The sequence below is a fragment of the Physeter macrocephalus genome, chromosome 14, assembly GCF_002837175.3.
Source record: "Physeter macrocephalus isolate SW-GA chromosome 14, ASM283717v5, whole genome shotgun sequence".
In the NCBI taxonomy this organism is placed as follows: Eukaryota; Metazoa; Chordata; class Mammalia; order Artiodactyla; family Physeteridae; genus Physeter; species Physeter macrocephalus.
The window spans coordinates 13,344,088-13,363,081 of NC_041227.1; the positions used below are offsets into that span (position 1 = coordinate 13,344,088).

At 44.5% G+C, this 18,994-nt stretch overlaps 1 protein-coding gene across 1 annotated transcript in view; it reads right to left on the reverse strand.

Annotated features, from left to right (window-relative positions):
- The window catches only part of EYA2 (EYA transcriptional coactivator and phosphatase 2), a 267,714-nt gene that overhangs the window by 91,086 nt on the left and 157,634 nt on the right, over positions 1–18,994 (reverse strand).

Here is an 18,994-nt window from a genome sequence, read left to right on the forward strand (position 1 = left end):
TTAAGTGGCATTAAGTACATTCACTTAATACACTTTTAAGTGTATTAAGTGGCATTAAGTACATTCACAACGTTGTGCAACCGTCACCACCATCCATCTCTAGAACCTTTTTCATCTGGCAAAACTAGAACCATGTGCCCATACCCCCTCCCCTCAGCCCCTAGCAACCACCATTCTACTTTCTATCTCTATGAATCTGGCTACCCTAGGGAACTCATATAAGTGAAGTCATACAGTATTTATCCTTTTGTGACTGGCTTATTTTACTTAGTATAATGTCTTCAAGCTTCATCCATGTTACAGCGTGTGTCAGAATTTCCTTCCTTTTTAAGGCTGAATAATATTTCATAGTGTATATATATCCCATTTTTGTTTATCCATTCATCTGCTGATGGCCATTGGTTTGCTTTTACCTTTTTGCTGTTGTGAATAATGTTGCTATGAACACAAGTATACAAATGTCTCTTTGAGACCCTGCTTTCAATTCTTTGGGGTATATATGCAGAAGTAGAATTGCTGGGTCATTTGGCAATTCTATTTTTAACTTTTTGAGGACCCGCCATACTGTTTTTCCACAGTGGTTGCATCATTTTACATTCCCACCAACAGTGAGCAAGGGTTGCAATTTCTCCACATCCTTGCCAACACTTATTTTCTTTTTTTTTTAAATTGTAGCCATTCTAAAGAGTGTAAGGTGGTAATAATTATGTTTTGAATTAAATGAATGAGTGTAATGACTTCTCCTCTCTGAGCTTCAGTTGTCCCACCTGTAAAATGGGGATAAAAGTGATACTACTACTACTACTACTACTACTACTACTACTAGAAAATGCTACTTAGTGAATGAATGAGTAAATGAATGAATGAGTGTGGTGTCATTTCAGGTAGGGTGGTCAGGGAAGACCTCTGAGATGACATTTGAGCTGAGCCAGGAATGATAAGAGGAAGCCAGTGATGGAAACATCCTGGGGGAAGAGTATTCAAAGACCCTGAGGTAGGGATTAGCTTGACAGGTTAAAGAAAGAGAAAAAGGGGCAATGGAGCAGGATCCCAGAGAAAGAAGAGGGTGGTGACAGCAATAACAGCAGTGAACTCGTGTGTGTCAGGGCTTCTCACGGGGAAAGTGAGCAGAGAAGAAAGTTAAGTAGCGTGCTCAAGGCAACAGAGACAGTGAGTGACAGCCGCTGGGGCTGGAACCCGGGCAGTCTGGCTCAAGTCTGCGTTTTCAGCATGACTCTAGACTGTCGTTGCTGCTTCTTTTTAGAACTGTTTTTTGGGATATAATACTATACAATTATATACTGTACCATTTATATACTATACAATTCCTCCATTGTAAAAATGTCACGTTTTAAAGTAAATCGCTATAATTGTGCAGCCATCACCACGATGCAGTTTTAGAACATTTCCATCACCCCCAAAGTTCCCTCTGCCTGTTTGCAGTCAACCCCCACTCCCATCCCCAGCCTCAGGCAGCAGTTGATCTGTTGCTTATTCTAGAGTTTGCCTTTTCTAGGTATTTCTTAGAAACAGGATCATTACAACATGTATTTGTGTCTGGCCTCTTTCCCTTAGCATCATGCTTTAGAAGTTCATCCATGTTGTAATATGCATTAGTAATTTATTCCTTTTTATTGCTGAATAGTATTCCATGCTATGGATGGACGACATCCCATTTTTGGCTATTATGGATAATGCTCCTATAATTATTTGCATACAAGTCCTGTGTGGATATATGTTTCCATTTCTCTTGGGAGGATCCCTAGGAGTAAGACTGTGGAGTCATGTGGTAAGAGTATATTTCACTTTTTAAGAAATGGCCAAACTAAAAAATAGCCCCAAAACACAAAACAACAAAACCCCAAAACCCCAAACAAACAAAAAAGGGGATTCCCTAGCAGTCCAGTGGTTAGGACTCCGCACTTTCACTGCTGAGGGCCCGGGTTCAATCTCCAGTCAGGGAAATAAGATCTTACAAGCTGCATGGCACAGCCAGAAAAAAAAAAGAAGTGGCCAAACTGTCTTCCAACGTTTCAGTGCCGTTTTACATTCCTACCAGCAATGTATGTTTTATATTCCCACCAGCAATGGAAGAGAGTTCCAGTTTTCCAGCACCTGGTATGTTCAGTCTTTGTGATGATAGCCATTCTAGTAGGTGTGCAGTGGTATCTCATTTTGGCTTTAATTAGCGTTTCTCTAATGACTAACCATGTTGGGCATCTTTTCATGTGTTTATCAGTCATGCATCTTCTTTGATGAAGGTCCATTCAAATCTTTTTCCCACTAAAAAAAAAAGTTGGGCTTGTCCTCTTAATACTGAATTGTAAGAGTTCCTTATATGCTCTGGAAACATGTTCTTTATCAGACATATGATTTACAAATATTATCTCCCAGTCTGTAGCTTGTCTTTTCATTTTCTTAATGGTGTCTGTTGAAAAGCAAAGCAAAAGTTTTAGTTACCAATTTTTTATCATGAATCTTGCTTTTGCTGCCTAACCCAAGGTCATAAAGATTCTTTCTTATGTTTTCTTCTAGAAATTTTATAGTTTTGGGTCTTACATTTAGGTCTATGATATAATGTAAGTTAATTTTTGTGTACAGTGTGAGGTAAGGGTCTAAATTAATCTTTTTGCATATGGCTATCCAGTTGTTCCAACACAACCATAAAAATTTATCCTTTCCCTCACTGAATTACTTGAAACCTTTGTCAAAAATTAATTGACAATATATAGAATTGATAAACAACAAGGCCCTACTGTATAGCACAGGGAACTATATTCAACATCCTGTGATAAACCATAATGGAAAAGAATATGAAAAAGAATATGTATATATATAACTGAGGCACTTTGCTGTACAGCAGAAATTAACACAACATTGTAAATCCACTATACTTCAATAAAATTAAAAAAAATTAATTGACAATAGATGTAAGAGTTTATTTCTGGACTCTCTATTCTTTTCCACTGAGATATCTATGCTATACCAATTCCATCCTGTCTTTTAAAAAAAATTTTATTTTATATTGGAGCACAGTTGATTAACAATGTTGTGTTACTTTCAGGAGTACAGAAAAGTGATTCAGTTATACATATGCACATATCTATTTTTTTTCAAATTCTTTTCCCACTTAAGGGGGAACAGAATAATAACTTAGTTTATTACAGAATATTGAGCAGAGTTCTCTGTGCTATACAGTAGGTCCTTAATCCTGTCTTGATTACTGTAGCTTTATAGCAAGTTTTGAAACCAGCTAGTGTAAGTTCTCTAACTTTGTTTTTCTTTTCCAAGATTGTTTTGGCTTCTCAGTATAAACTTGGCATTTACATAATAATTTTTGAATAAGCTTGTCAATTTCTATTGGCTAGAAGAAAGTGGCACAACATTTTTCAAGAGTATAAACTCAGAATTCTATATCCTTCAGAAATGAAGGGAAATCAATATATTCTACAATGAAGGAGATCTAAGAGAACTTGTCACTATAGATCTACCCTGAAATAATGGATACAGGAAGTTCTTGAAAGAGACAGGAAATTTTAAAAATTAAAAAAAAAAAAAAGGAATCTTGAAGCATCAGGAAGGAAGAAAGAAAAAGAGTAAAAATACTGTATGTGTAAATAAAGTCTCTTCTTCAAGAGGTTATACCAGTAACTCAATATACTAGGTTCATAACAGTTTGCTATTAAATTTTAGGAATTACTTTTTCCAATGTGTTTTTATAATTATATAAAACATTGAAATGGTTCTAAAGTCAAATTGACAAAATAAACTAACCATATCCTTATCCAGAGGTGAGGGGGATTATGTCCTGGGCACTGGGAAGGCAGTGGAGAGGTAAGCTGCCAGTAAGCGCTTTCACTGGGAGCCTGGGGGGCACAGGGAAGGGTTCCGAAATGCCAGCTGGTGAGGGGTGGAGCCAGGGAAGGCTTCCTGGAGGAAATGACATCTAAACTAATCTCTGGAGGATGAGTAGGAGTTAGCCAGGTGAAGAGAGCAAGAACCAGGAATACCGCCACACCTGGGCATCCTCTCCTGATCTTCATTACATGTGTAACAGAGAAGAGCAAAATTTGACTCCATGTTGGATCTGTTTCTTTTACTTTAACCTTTGCTTTTCGTTGCTTTTGTTATTATAATCTGCCTCAGGGAACCTGCCCCTCTGCCTGAATACTAAACTAGAGGGTCTTTGTTCAGCTCATGGGGAGACAATCTGACCCTGCCTACCTGCGAATGGCTGCAGAAAAGAAGAAATTAACACATCCCCTTGCCAATGCTGGCCAAGCCAGGAGACATTTTGCAAGACTAATGGCCTTTTTACTTTACTTTCTCACCTCCTCCCCCTCTCTCTGTTCTATAAAAGAAACTGGCATCCAGACCCCAATAAGATGGTTTTGGGGGACACTAGTCTGCCATCTTCTCCGTCTGCCGGCTTTCCGAATAAAGTTGCTATTCCTTGCCTCAGCACCTTGTCTCCCGATTTATTGGCCTGTCGTGCGGCAAGCAGAGTGAGCTTGGACTTGGTAACACATGGAGGCCTATCTAAGACACAGAAACCAGAGAATTTGTCCACACTAGTATGGCATGATGTGTTGGAATCCCATTCGTTCCTCAATGGCCTGTCCAGACACATCTGGCAGAAAGTCTAGGCCAGCCTATTCCATTCAAGGTCATTGTTGGGGTCCTGGTTACCATGGCAACTCTACCTGCTAAATCATAGGAACATGCCTGCCTTAGGAAGTCACTTCTGGATGCAGTGTTTTCTCTCCTGATTTCTCTTTTCTTTTATGGCAGCCTTCTGAATAACGATATAAGGCAGGTTTGGAAATAAACCGGCCACAGTCTTGTCCCTTGGTATTCTTTCTTCAAAATGGCCTCTTGTTTGTTTTCATTTTATGACCCAGGGACATGAGAAGAATGGACAGCTGGACAAACTGCAGTGTGCTGAGGGCAGTCCCAGAGCCCCTGCAGTGAGAGAGCCCTCCCATGCCAGAGAGGACACTGAGGAAGGGGGCACGTGGTCCCAGAAATCTCGTGCCACGCATGTGGTTTGCAAATGGACCCACCTGGAGCTTCAATGTTAAACGCTGACCTCTTGCCTCCATCTGGCTGGTGGAAGGCCTGGTGAGGGCTGGGGAAGGCAAGGACGAGATGAGGAAAACATCCTCTCTTAAGGTGATGATGGTGGCAGCTCCTGCTAGGGGCCCCTCCAAAATCCATTCATTCCTTCTCTCTCATATTAATAGAATCTCTGCTTTCAAGCTGCGCACAAGGCCAATTAGAATAAGCACTACATTTCCCAGCTTCCCTTGTGGCTGGTGTGGCTATGTGATGAGTTCTAGAGAAGGGAAGAGGGATAAGTAATGTGTGTGCAACTTCCTGGCTGTGCCCTTAAAGGGCAGAGGCAGGTTCTTCCTTTCCTGGTAATGGAGCTATCTTGGACCACAGAGCTGAGCAACTAGACATAGGAGCTTGGACCCCTGCCACATTTGCAGACCAGAACCATCACATCAGTTTGGACTTTTAGGTGAGAAAGAAATGCCCTTCTTTCTTATTGAAGACATTGTAATTTTGTGTGTCATATCAGAGAACTGCTTTTTCTTTGGTTGACTGATTTTCTTGGGTTTTAAGTAAAAGTAGACTTTCATTGTCTGGCTTAGTAAAACAATTTTTTTTTAAAGAAATATTTGTTTTTTTCTTTTCTTTTTTTTTTTTTTCCCTTTAAAATATTTATTTATTTCTTGGGCTGTGTTGGGTCTTAGTTGCGGCATGCAGGATCTTTGTTGCGGCATGCGGGATCTTTGTAACGGTGCACAGTCTTCTCTTTAGTTGTGCTGCGTGGGCTCCAGAGCGTGCGGGCTCAGCAGCTGTGGCGTGTAGGCTCTAGAGCTCATGGGCTTAGTTGCCCCGCAGCAAGTGGGATCTTAGTTCCCCAACCAGGGATCGAACCTGCGTCCCCTGAATTGGAAGGCAGATTCTTAACCACTGGACCACTAGGGAAATCCCTCAGTAAAACGATTTTTAAGTGGATGGTCATTCATTCATTCAACAATCATTTCCAAGTGATGTACCAAATATTACTGAGTCAGGCACTTTTCTAGTACAGTAAGCAAGGGTTGACACGTTCGGAGAGGACAGACAGAACACTGCTGAGTGAACAGATACACAAGGAGTTGAGATAATTCCAGACAGATCAAAACACAGTGATGCATGAGCGCAGCCTTACTGAAATGTGGACTGAGGACTGGGGCCTGCCCACAAACTGGTAATTACCAGTTGGTGATGAGATAAATACAAAAATTGAGAGCCAGTGTGTAGAACTGTCTGCTGAATCTGATAATAAAAAATCAGGGCTTATAATTTGCATCTTTAAAGTAAGTTCTATTGTTTCTCCATCTTTTTTTTTCATTATTGCCACTCCTCTCCCCCTCATCCTTTTTAGGATTCCTCCAATCTCCCCTCCCTCTATAAAATTTTAATCTTACAGATATACTATATATCTGTTTATATCTTATACTTTACTATGTTTATTTTAATATATATTTAATACTTAATATATATTTATATTTAAATACTTATATATAGGTGTGCTTAACACAAAAAGAGGAAGATGTTGTTGCCTCCCTGAGAACCAATTTTTGTCCCCTTTGGGTGATACCTTCCCCATCGAGAATGGATGTTCTAGTGATTCATTTTTATTGTGTTTTACACTAAATTAAGGACAAAACCCTGGTCCTTCACCCCAGAGAGTATGTGAAGTACTGGGTGATACAGCACCTGGATGTGGCCCTCTGTATCAAGTAAAGACATTCCCAGAATTGGATGCTGTTACATATAGTGACCTGTTTAATGCTGCTGTTCACCCTTCATGGTAGAAATTGTTATTCAGTTTTTACAGAAACTCAGTGTTGGACGAGTTCCACGGCTTTGCCCAACCACATCTGAGCTGAAAACTGCTGCTCCTTCACATCTACTAGGTTGACCCCAAAAAACCCCAAAAAACACAAAGCAGAAAATAACAAGAGCTGGTGAGGTTGTGAAGAAATTTGAAGCCTCGTACATTATTGGTGGGAATATAAAATGGTGAAGCCACTGTGGAAAAGTCTGAAGATGCCTCACACAGTTAAACATAGACTTACTATATGATCCAGCAATTCCACTCCTGGGTATGTGCCCGAAAGAACTGAAAACAGGTGTTCAAACAAAAACTTGTTCACAAACGTTCACGGCAGCACTATTCTCTATTGCCAAAAGGTGGAAACAACCCAATGTCCATCAACTGATGAAAGAATAAACAAAATGTGTCATATCTATTCAATGGAATATTATTCAGCTATAAAAAGGAATGAAGTACATCCTACAACATGGATGAATCTCAAAAGCACTATGCTAAGTGGAAGAAGCCATACACCACCAAAGGCCACATATCCTATGATCCGATTTACATGAAATGTCCAGAATAGGCAAATCCATCGATACAGATAGTAGATTAGTGGTTGCCAGTGGCTTGTGGGGAAGGGGGAATTGGGATTGAGAGCTTAATGGGTATGGGGTCTCCTTTTGGGGCGAGGAAAATGTCTTGGAATTAGACAGAGGTGGTGGTTGTCCAACATTGTGAATGCACTAAACACCACTGAACTGTATGCTTTAAAATGGTCAATGGTTTAATTCTAAGTTCTGCGAATTTTATCTCAGTTAAAAACAAAACAAAACTGCTGCTTCTGCTACCTCCCAGTATTGTCTCTACAGCCCATCTCCCAGGCAGCAATAAAGGAAGGCAGGGTACAGAGGGGCCCAGAAGCATGATGATGACACCCGCCTCGGCCACAGCCCTGGACCCTCCCCACCTCGAGCCCCGAGAGAAGAGGTGATATCTGAGTCTCATCCCTTCCACCCACCCCAATTTCAGGGAGAAATTCTTGTCCCTACCCTCCTTGGGACCAACCTCATGTTCCCTTTTCATGTTTTCTTTCCCTTTGTTGGCAGTATTATGGCTCCATCATAAACCAGGCTGCCAAGAGTCTCTGCAGAAGGTTCTTCTGAACGAAGGTCAGACAAGCTGGTCCCGCCCCCCAGGCAACACGCACCACTTTCTGAGATCATCAGACAGCTCTCGCACGCAGGGGCCGCTTACAATATGGGTGAGATTTGGGATCTTTCAAATGTTGTCAGTTCCAAAAGATCCGTCCTCCTTTATTACAGCTGTCAAGAGGAGAACCGGGTTCCCTTAATTACCCTCTGTGTAAATTGGGAGGCGAACATGTTTATGGTGTGATTCTTGCACACGATACTGGGCCTTCTTGTTTGCCCCAATTAACTGCATAAAAGAGCTGGTGCCTGCCTGTGATACGGGAGACCTACCCGCAAACCTGGCACCAGATGTGCCATCAAGAGGGCACTTCGAAGTGGCCTGTGACATTCCAGAGCAGATTCTACATGGTGGATTAGACAATCAGAAATCATATCTATAGGGATATGTTTAATGGAGAGATACAAAAGAAAATGCAGAGAGGTGTGAACTTTCTGGGTGTTTCTCCTCAACTGTCCCACTGAGAAATCGCTCCTGTGGTGTGTCTGACGTGGATGCTTTAATTCCACTCTTCCTTCCTCCACCGGGTAGCTCTCACCACGCAACCACAAGTGAGAGGTGGAAAGCAAATCTGGGATCAGAGGGGGAAGGCAAGCGTGTCAGGGCCACGCTCTGACACACTTTGGGACCTCTCCTCCCAGATGGTCACACCAGGGTCATGGACCCTGAGACTGGATGCACAGCATGGGCAGAAGAAGAAGAAAGATGTAGCAGAAGTGAGTTATCTCAGCTCTTCTGATCCAACGTGTAGGTTCCGGAGTCTGGGAGGATTTGACATGCAGGCTGATGCTTCTTGAACTCTCTGTAAAGGACTGGTTTTTAAATGCCTAACCTTTTGGGGAAGAAGATGTGACAATTCATGGTGTGATTCGACAGCTCCCCCACTGCTCTACACCCTGCGCTAGGAGACGAGTCTACGATCACGTGCTTGAATGTTGGGGCAATAGCGAATCGCTGTGAAGGTTTCTCACTCTAGTCCCGTATTTCTGTTATTACAGGCCAGCAAGTCTGTGGACAGACCCCACTTGGCAGGCCAACTAAGAATGAGGTTGAGGTAGGTAAGAAACAGAAGGAAAGAAGGCTTTTCTCAAGGTGTGGGGCGGAGGGGGGGAGGGGGGTGCAATGCTCCTGCTTAGAGAAACAGGGCAGAGCAAGAGGGAAGGGAAAAGAGTGAGTGGAGTGGGAGAATGAAGATGAGTGGGGGTCGTGGAGCAGAGAGGGACTCTATTCTCTGCACCCGCCTGTAGCTGCTGAGAAAGCAGAGCCTCCAGAGGGAACCAACCCTCTTTGGACCCCCAAATCAGAAGTGGCTGCGGCGTGTGCTGAGTCTAAGGTCGGCAGCACTCAAAACCTTACAGGCCCAGCAGGGGAAGGAGGCCAGAGGAGCTGGTGCAGACACAATGAAAGATGGTGACTGACACACAGTTTTGGCGTCGGGGAACAAGAGGGGGTGGTGTGGACTGTGGCAAACCGGAATGCACAGTTTCCATCTAAGAGGGCAGCGGTTTGTGGCAGACGCTATTTGATTCCCCAGGAAGCACTCCCAATTCCCTTTCTGCCTGGCAGCTTCAGGACGGCCATGTTATCTAGCTCTGGCCAAGGGGGCTTCTGGGAGAGACTTTTCTTTTGTTCCTCTGCCGGATCCTCCCCTGGATTATGTGAGGATGTAATGTCTGGAGTTACAGCAGCCATCTTGGAACAGGAGGTCACAAACATAAAAGCAGAAAGCCCACATGCTAAGGCACAAGGAGTAAAAGGATGACAAGAACTTGGTCCTTGAAGATAAAATTGAGCTGACAAACAAGCTTGGGGGTCTAGACTTGTTAAATACACAGTAAGTACCATTATGGTTTGAGCTGGTGGGAGTTGGGCTTTTTGTTCCTTTTGCATTTCTCAGTGTTTTTCACCCAGCGTTAGGTTCCTATCTTTGTGACTGTGGGTACGTCTCGCCTGTCGCGCTGGCAGCTGTCCAGCCCTCCCTTGTGTGCTTTCTCCATATCTCTCCTGCTCCGTCCTCCGTGCGGGAGAGGACCTGGGATACCTTCATCTCCGCCCGCCACACACAAGGCTGCTGTGAACATCCTTGGACCTCTTCCCTCGTGGCCTGTGTGTGCATTTACTCGGGATGTATCCCCGTGAGTGGGACTGCTGGGTCCCAAGGTCGGACAGACCGAGTTTCCCTAAGGGCTGAGTGAGTGCTCTCGGCGCGGCTGCCCGGAGCATGTTCCCACCGGCAGTGGCGTCGGGTCCCCTACCCCCGCATCCCCACCAGCAGTTGGCATCACCCCACTTGCTAATCTTGGCTCTCCTACTAGGACCAACATGTTATCTCATTTATTGTCTTTAATTCACATTTCTCTGATTACTGGTGACTCTGCACATCCCTTCTTGCGCTTGTTGCCTCCTGGATTTCCTTTTTAAGGAGATGGTGACAGTCACCAATGAAAACCTCCTCCCTCTCCTGGGCCAAGCTCAGCTTTAACTTAACCTAAGCCCTTAGAAACTTCAGTTACTGACGTTAGCAGCTGGACTAATAATAATAATGGCCTCCATTTATTGAGCACTTATGACCTTCCCCAGGGCTGGTCATTTTACATGCATTATCTTTTAAAATTTCCATCACAACCCTACGAAGGAGGTCCTATTAGGAAGTGACAGAGCAGGGCTCAAGCCCAGGTCAGCCTGACTCCAAAGCCCAGGCTCCCAGCCTGTGTGCAGCCCAGCCTTCCAAGCAGCTGTGGAAATAGCACAGGTCACTGCCATCCTGATTTTCACTGTCACCCACAGGTCTGACATGCCACCCCAAGCAAAGGAAACCTCACAGATAATCCCAATGAACAAGCATCCCCTCATCAACGTTACCTGCTTTGGAATCTATCTCACAATTTCTTTCCCTACAACGAAGGGACCTACTCGACTAGGTCCACAGTGACACTCAAAAACAGGTTACTTGTTCAGCAATTAAGTCTGACTGCTGCCAGTATTCAAATAAAGTTGAAGAAGACATACCAGGACTGCAAGTGAAAGAGGTCTGGATATGCACCTGGGGGAGGGGGGTGATATAAAAAGTCGTCAGCAGATAATGTATAAGAGAGAAGAACCACACGTAGAGAGAGGTGAGCCCGTTGCAAAAACCCACCCGCTCAAGTACCCCAGCCATGGCCCGGGTTCCAAAAAGGGACAAACCACAGCTCTTCATAGGTCGATTTTCTGCTTCTTTTCTTTACCCAGAATCCAAAGTGGTGAAGGCAAAGACCTGGCAAGCCCTGGCCCCGCCCTTTACCTACTGTGTTCACGCATACAGGCATTCATTCATTTATTCAATAAATATTTGCTCAGTGCCTCGTATGTGCCAAGATTTCTATCTTGAGAAAGAGCTGGGTCCCGTCTTCTTGGATCTAAGAGCCTGGAAGGGGTGGACAACAGCAAATCCATATGTAATTGATTATTTGCCCTGGTGACTATGGAAAAGTGGCTGAAACTTCTAAGCCTCAGTTTCCTCATCTGTAAAACGGAACTGAGCATAGTTTATTTATTTGATTTATTATGAGGATTCTGTGAGATAAGGCTTATGAAAGGCAGAGCCCAGCACAGAGTAAGTGTTCAATAAATGGTAGCTGGGATTATTACTCTCTGCATGTTCATAATCACCGCCGGAGGTATCAACAATGCTAGTATTTAATTGATCCATCATTTAAAAAATATTCCGGGGAAGAAAAACATCCAAGGAAACTTAAAAAAAAAAACAACAAAACAATTTGGATAGGGCCGAACAGCAGATCCCAAATGAAAACAGAGGATTTTGGGGGGGACCCAGATCGAGCTCCCAGCTCTGAGACCCACACGTGATCCATATGCCAAGAAGAGAGGCTCCCGTGTCCATCTTGCTGACGCTGTGTCGGCCAGCCCATTCTGCCATCTTAAAAAATCCAAACACGCCCCCAGCGACTGTCCTCCTGCATCTTGGCTCCACATGGAGTCCGGCCCACATCTGTGTTTAATCAAATCAGTTGCTAAATGTCACAATGGCCTCATTCACAGGTAGCATAAAGCATATTTAACTGGTAATAAAACAACCCACATTCCTGAGAATGCCATTTCAGATAGGCTGTCCTGTCACTGCGTCTCTGCCACACGAGTCAAAATAATGGGGAGAAGGGGGCCAAGAAGGGTAATGATGCTATGAGGAGAAAGCGATCACATGCAGATCCACATGTGCCGGTGTGGGAAGATGTCCAACAGGCAGTGCTAGGTGACAAATGGCAAGATGCAGAATCGTGAGGCTATTCCGAGCACACGCTAGACGAAACGTTGATATTTGTTAATTTCAGTTACGTAGAAGATTGATAAAGCTGGAGGGCCTCTTACAGGAGGTGGCAGTTGAGCAGAAGCTATATGGATGAGAAAGAGCCATCCACGTGAGGGGCTGGGGAAAGAGCACTCCGGGTTGGGGGCAACAGCAAAATGTAAAGGCCCTGAGGTAGGAAGAACAAAAAGAAAGCCAGTGTGAGCGAAATGGAGAGGATTGGGGGGCAGTCTGCACGACGATGTCAGAAAGGGTCTTCAGGGGCTGAATCAGGCTAGGCTTGGCAGGGGGTAGTTACAGCAAGGCACTGGCATTTATTTCTGATTGCAACGGGAAACCCCAGAGGGGCTTTCAAGCAGGGGAGTGGCATGATCTGGTACAACACGGGAAAGGACTGACTGTGTGACTTCTACACTCAGTGTGGTGGAAACAGATCAGGGGGGTCACAATGGATCCCAAGACCAAACGCATTATTCTTACTGCCAAGAATCTCTGGAGAGATTCTTGAGAATGGTAACCCATAAAGATCAGAGATTCTGAAACATGTTATATTGTGGGAGAGAAATTTTCACAGTTATCAAGTGCCTAGGGAAGGCACTAAGGTTAGACATGCCTTATATTGCCCTGGCGGAAATCTGGCAGGAATGGAGTATGTGACCCAGCTTGGACCAATTAGTGCATCACATTCCCCTGAGCACAATGATTGTTTTAGGGGAGTGGCAAGCGAACTAAGCAGGTCCAAATGACAAGGAATCTCAAGATGTTGTATGTTAAAAAGGCTGGAGCTGCTGCAGCCACTTGGTCACCATGAGGGCACCTGGCATTTACATGACTGCCCTCCTCCAAAAAGAGATAACATACCCATTTTTCACTGACTAGATATGTAAAAAATGTCTGTTGAAAGAACAGCTGAATGACTGAATCATCATCTCTGATGCTCTCCCCCCTCATAGATCTAAATACCAACGTTAATTTCTGTGAATAGGGCCTCTAGAATACCCTGCAAGTCTATCCATTTTTCTCCATCTTCACCACCACCACCTCCATGCCTCTATCATCTCTTTGCCCAGGGTATGCGTAATTTCTTCATTGATTTTCCTGCATCTACCCTGACCCTGGTTCAATTCCTTATCCACAAAGCTGCTCTTTTCCAGATCAGTACAGCCTCCCTGGCTTCCCCTTGTATTTATAACCCTCCAACATGTCCACGGGCCTTCTGTGACCCGCCTCGTCTCTGACCTCACTGCGCTCCACCTTTCTGCCCTGTTGTGGGTTGAACTGTGTCCCCCGAAAAGACCGATTCAAGTCCTAGCCCCAGGACCTATGAATGTGACCTTATTTGGAAACAGGGTCTTTGCAAATGTAATCAAGCTAAGATGAGGTCATCCTGGATTAGGGTGGGCCCTGATCCAATGACTGGTATCCTCATGAGAAGACAGAAATGTGGACACAGACCTGCAGAGGGAAAAAGGCCCTGTGAAGACAGAGGCAGAGACCGGAGTGATGAGTCTCCAGTAAGCCAAGGAAGGCCAGGATTGCTGGCCACCACCAGAAGCTGGGAGAAGGGCAAGGAACAGATTCTCCCTCAGAGCCTCCAGAGGGAACCAACCCTGCAAACACCTTGATATTGGACTTCTGGCCTCCAGAATCGTGAGGGAATAAATTTCTGTTGTTTTAAACCACCCAGTTTGTGGCACTTTGTACTGCAACCCTAGCAAACCAGGATACCCCCGCTTTGCCTCTCTCCAGCCACCTGGCCAACTAGAACATCATTTTAGGATGTCTGCGTTTGCCCGTCCCTCTGCCTGGAATACCTTCTCGCACCCCAAATGTTACTGGGCACAGGAATCATCTAGAGATCCCGTTAAAAAGTGGATTCGGCAGGCTCTGGGTGAGACCTGAGATTTCTAACCCTCTTCCGGGTGAGGCCGATGTTACCAGACCAGGGACCACAGCTGGAAGCCCTGACCCCTCCCCATGGCTGGCTGCCTCCTCAGTCAGGTGCCAGCTCTGAAATGACACTCCATGACCATGCCAGCTAGAGCAGTCCCCACCAGCCCACCACTCCAGCCACCCCTTACACGTTACCCTGGTTTTGATTGTTTTCTTTCAGTAGCACTGACAGCCTCTGAAATCATCTTACGCTTTTAGACACACATTTATTGTTTATCTCATCCCCACTTGGATGTAAGCTCCCTGAGTGCAGGGACTTTGTCTTTTATTCACCGTATTATGCTCGGTTTCTAGAAGAGTAGGTGGTATATGACGGGCTCTCTGGAAATAATTTTTGAAAAAAAAAAAGTCTGTTTTGTTTTTGGCACTATTTTTAGCTCCTAGCGCCCTACGTGACACATTACAAACATTCAATGGTTATTTATTGAATGAATTTAAAAAATTAATAAACTGACTGATAACTTTCTGATTACTGAGCATGTACTATGTGCCAGGAAATATGCTAGGACCCTCACTGTGATTATCCTAGTTTATCCCCCTTCTGACAAGGAGAACAGAACAGCGTAGGCTCTATGTGACCTCTTTTCAATCATTTCACCAATGTTTACTGAGCACCTATTATATGCCAGTCTGCCCTAAGCACTAAGGACACAGCAACGGACAAGATGATGGAAACCACTGCCTCCGTGGAGCTGTCCTCCTAGTGAGGAGGGGCTGAAAGTGAATAAGCGTGTGAAATAATATGTTAGATGGTGACAGGAGCTAGAGACAGCCAAAGCAAGGATGGGAACTAGGGAACGCTGGGGTACAGGTTGGGTGGTCAGGGAAGGCTCCGCATTTTCGTAAAGACTTGCGGGAGGTGAGAGAGCCAAGCCCAGAGAGGTTGAGCTACTCACAGTTTATAACTCAAGAGATTATAAGTGGCAGAGCTGGGACTCAAACTCAGGACTGTCTGACTCTGGAGGCTGCTGTTCTCCACCTCAACGTGCTCCCACCTCCAACTTGCTGGAATTTCCATCCCCCTGGAAGGTGCATTAATAGTTTTAGTGGGTGATTGATTCCACCAAGCTAAAAATTCCTTTCCCTCCTCTTCCTTCCAGTCGTACCTGCTACACAGAGTTCTGATTCCCCGACAGCAGATGGCTGCCTGCTGGGCTGTTTTGATCATGTCTTGTGATGCCAGCCGCACGCGCTGTGGCCAGGCTGCCATGGTGAAGCCCCGCAGAACGCGTGTTTATAAATCCCTGGCAGCCAGCACTCAGAAAGCAGGCGAAAGTCTGCTGGAGGCCAGGGGCTCTCCCTGGGGCAAACAGAGGCCAACATCTGGTTCGTGACAGGGTGGCCATCCAAAAGCCACAGTACGGCCCCTGGTCTAAAGTTTCCTGGCAGTAAAGACAACCTTCTCCAAATTGATACTTTTTCAAATAGAGAGGTCAAGTGCTCCCCAAAACCACCTCCCACGGCGATCCTCGAATGCCTCATAAGCTCACAAATCCTACATCTGTCCGACTTGATGGGGCAAAGAGCCTCGTTAAATGGTGCATCCTTCTCAGGTACCCTTCACAGAAGTACTGGGCTTGCTTTCTCTGAATGCTCCACTCCTCTGCTTACAAAGCTGCCTCTCTTTAGTGTTTACCGTTAGGAATAAGGTTCCTTCCGCAGACCTGTAAATTCCAAGTGGGTCCATCTAAGGTACCCCAGGAGGATGTGGGAATACCTTACGCAAAGGCCATAGCTTTCCTTAAGATGTCTCCCACTTTTAGATCAAAGCCGACTTGTCCTGGGTCCTAAGAGCCATAATTCACTCCTTGCCCTAAAACCTCACGTGGCTTTTAAAGATTTGATGGTCCGAGCAGCTGCGGACCTTGGCTTTCATCTCTGCTGGATTTATTTCCCGTTCTCTGGACAGCAGTTCCAATCTTTGTAGCTTCAATTATTTCCTAAGTCCCCGAATTTGGGTGTCATTCTACCCCACTCCCGCCATCACTAGTGGGTGTTTTTAAGTCTGTCTTAAAACTCAGAGGGGCGTTCACACACACAAACCACACCCTACGTATTAGGTCAGCCCAAGGGATGGATGAGGCCTGCTGACGAGTCCCGCTGCATATTTTGTGTTTATTTTATATTTTCCCTTCTCTCTACACAAGGAAAGCATTTAAACCAAAGGGTTATAGGTCATGGACTCTGCTGATCAAAGTTAACATCATGGGTAATAAGAAAGACTGATATCCTGTAGCCCTGATACGATGCACTAAGGGTACAACATCACTCACGCGTGTGGTCTCCTTGTCCCAAATGCACAACAGCAATCTAACCTTGAGAAAATATTAGACAAACCCAATTGAGGGACATTTGACAAAAATGCCTAATGGGTATTCATCAAAGTGTCAAAGACTGGAGGTCTGTTGCAGATTGGGGACCAGGAGAGACCAAATAACTAAATGCGATCTGGGATCCTGGAACAGAAAACGGCCCTTTGTGGAAAAACTGGTAAATTTCAAATAAGGTTAGTAGTGCACTTAAAAGCACGGTGCCCCTGTTAATTTCCTGGTTTTGATCACCGAACTATGGTTCTGGAAGACTCACATTAGGGGAAGCTGGGTGAAGGGTACATGGGAACTCACTGTCCTATTTTTGCAACTTTTCTGTAAGTCTAAACTCACTTTAAAAGAAAAAGTTAAAAAAAGAAAAAGAACAGATTCTGAGAGTTTGAATCTGCTACTTACTGGCTAGGTGACCCTGTGCAAATTAAGTAACTCCTCTGTGCCTCAATTTCTCCATCTGTAAAATGGGTATCGAAGATAATATCCACCTTACAGGGTCATCATGAATATTAAATGAATTAATACATGCACTGTGTTGAGAACTGGATCTGGTACGGAAATGCTGGAACAAATGTCATTCACTGTTAGTATCATTAATCTTATCGTTCTCACTTCTGCTATTTCTCTTTTGTTGGGAGAGAATGGGGTGAAACAAGTACAGCAATTCAGTGTCCTCTGTCAGCTTATCAACCTGGACATTTCATAATATGTGCCAGGCAACTGCTGCATAATATTTTGAAAACTAACACAAGTTAGTAATTTCATATAAAAATCCAGATTTTGCACTTCTGTTTGAGCAACAAAGTGAGGGGGGGGCTCTGGAAAAATGGGTCTACTTTCTGCCATGCAGTCTCACACTACAAATGAGTAGTGTCTGCCTCTTTTAGATGGAGCATGTGTTCTCCATGGAACCATACTCCCCTCCCCTCCCTATTGCCTCCCCACCACTAAGGATAAATCCTATCATCCTTGGCTTGATATCTTTCCTACAGTTAAAAAAAAGTTTCTATGTATCTGTGGTTGGTTGAAACATGGTCCCCAAAGATGTCTATGTCCTAAGTCCCAGAACCTGTGAATAAGTTACTTAATGTGGCAAAAGGGACTTTTCCGATGTGATGTAGGATCTTAAGATGCAGAGATGATCCTGGATTAGCCAAGTGAGCCCAATGTAATCACAAGGGTCTTAATGAGAGGGAGGCAGGAAGGTCTGAGTGAGGGAGGAGATAAAACCATGGAAGCAGAGGCTGAAGGGATATAATTTGAAGATGGAGTAAGGAGGCACCAGCCAAGGAATGTGAGCAGCCTCAAGAAGTTGGAAAAGGCAACGGAATGTTTTCTCCCCTGGAGCCTCCAAGAGGATTTAAAAATTCTGACCTTCAAGACAAAAAGATAAAGAATTTGTGTTTTTTTTTTTCTTTTTAAAATTTATTTACTTATTTTTTGGCTGCATTGGGTCTTCGCTGCTGCACGCGGGCTTTCTCTAGTTGCGGAGAGCGGGGGCTACTCTTCGTTGTGGTGCGCGGGCTTCTCATTGCGGTGGCTTCTCTTGTCGCGGAGCATGGGCTCTAGGCACGCGGGCTTCAGTAGTTGCAGCACGCGGGCTCAGTAGTCGTGGCTTGCGGACTCTAGAGCGCAGGATCAGTAGTTGTGGTGCATGGGCTTAGCTGCTCCGTGGCATGTGGGATCTTCCCGGACCAGGGATCGAACCCGTGTCCCCTGCATTGGCAGGAGGATTCTTAACCACTGAGCCACCAGTGAAGTCCCTGTGTTGTTTTAAGCCACTAAATTTGTGGTAATTTGTTGTAGCACCAATGGGACACTAACATAGTACTCGTGTCTCTAACAAAAATAAGAGAGAGAAAACTGCAGCAGAGGTCACCCAATTTCTCTTCGGCTCAGTCCACTTTACTCACTTGTGTGACCTGCCCTCTTCCTATGGCCATTTGTGTTTGCTGCCCCTGGACCAGAAGCCTCATACCATTCATTCATCCATGCATGCACACCTTGTAATTACTCACTGAGGATAAAATGAGGAGTAAGACACAGCCGCTGCCCTTAAGAATCTTAAAGTCTAAGTGGATATTCAAGCGGATTAAATATAACATTTAGGCTTCAAAAACAGAAAAATCATATTCTTTGAGAAATACACAAAATAGACAAAATTTTAGAGAAAGGGACAAGGTACCCCAATGTTATCTAAGTTTTGTTTTCACAATAACCTGGAGGAAGTAGATATCATACCCCACCGCGACCATCTCAAAAGTAAGGAAAGTGAAGCTCAGGGAAGTTAATTAACAGATTTAAGGTTGCACAGCTGGTAAGTGG